This window comes from Vollenhovia emeryi, unplaced genomic scaffold (genome assembly GCF_000949405.1).
Source record: "Vollenhovia emeryi isolate VEMERY1.0 unplaced genomic scaffold, V.emery_V1.0 DF939250.1, whole genome shotgun sequence".
NCBI classification, from domain to species: domain Eukaryota; kingdom Metazoa; phylum Arthropoda; class Insecta; order Hymenoptera; family Formicidae; genus Vollenhovia; species Vollenhovia emeryi.
Window position 1 is genome coordinate 275,140 of NW_011967116.1, and position 1,307 is coordinate 276,446.

Here is a 1,307-nt window from a genome sequence, read left to right on the forward strand (position 1 = left end):
ATGCCATGTTGTCCTACGATATAAGTTTCAGGAAATTTTAAAAGAAATGTATGAGCGTTGATATGTTATGACGGTACGTTAGCGAAATATAAAGATCTTGCCCAATCTCTCGTTTCTTTCGATTCTCTTGAGAGTCCTAATTTGCCGATAGGTAAAATTGAAAGGCGTAGTAGTATCGAAAAATACGGTAATATTGAAAAAGTGTCACAATATTGAAAAGTCATATCGAGAGAGCTTACACCTCTCTGCCGTTTCCTGTCAACGCGCTGGAGCAGCACGAGTTTCGTGACGCGCGTAAAGAGAAACAGAACAAAATTAAAAGGTTAATTCTTTGTTGCGCTATCATGCCATTACAATAGCAAGTCTTTATTTACAGCGAATCACCTCTGAAATTCCGACATATGGCAGGCGCTGCAATCCAAATGCCTGTCAAGTGCACTCTACCTGCGATGAAATACGAGGTTGATGTTGAGACTCGGCAAATTTTAATTTAAATTGAATCGCGTTCTAACATTCCAATTGTGCGCTCCCGAACCGCTTACTTTACAAATATTATCATATTTATAATGCCCTGTAAATATTATAATATTTCGTAGCAATTTTTTATCGGGGTCTCCGTGATCCGCTTGCAAGAGTGCGCGGAGAGATGCGAGTTGCCCGCCGGCGTTCTGCGCCGAATTCAGATTACGCGATTTGATTATCGTGACAACAATTGAAATTTCTTGTCGCTCATTAACGTAATGTCTCAAGACAGCCGATCGATTTCAACAGAATATAGGTCAATATAACGTATGACGTATAGGTATATTGTATGACGATGTTGATCAACCGTGTGGTATCGATGTGACAATTAGAGAGCCACCGCGGTGCTGCGGAGGCAATGAAGTGATTAATATTAATCAGCACGCACGTGAGGCCGCGATAAAAATTCCGAGGTGAATCGACACAGCTGATTCTCCGCCGAAGCGTATCGTCCCGAGTCGAAATTTGGGCCCTATGTTGAACCTTTAATTCTATCATATAGTAGAACCTAAGACAGTAAAAGAGGTCGCGCTGCAAGTACAAAATTTATTCCTACTTTAAAACTGATAGTATTGAAAATTTCTACTTTTGCCAATTTAGCATTAATGCAGGTCCTTTTAAGTAGGAGCTAAAGTAAATTTTTAGAATTGAAGATTCAAGGGAGGAGTAAAATATGCAATGTCATCAAAGTAGGTTATTGCTGGTCTATGTAGGTGTATGGATCAGCTAAGTAGGTGCAAATTATCCTTACAAGTGTCAAAATAGTACCAAAATTTCGACTAGGG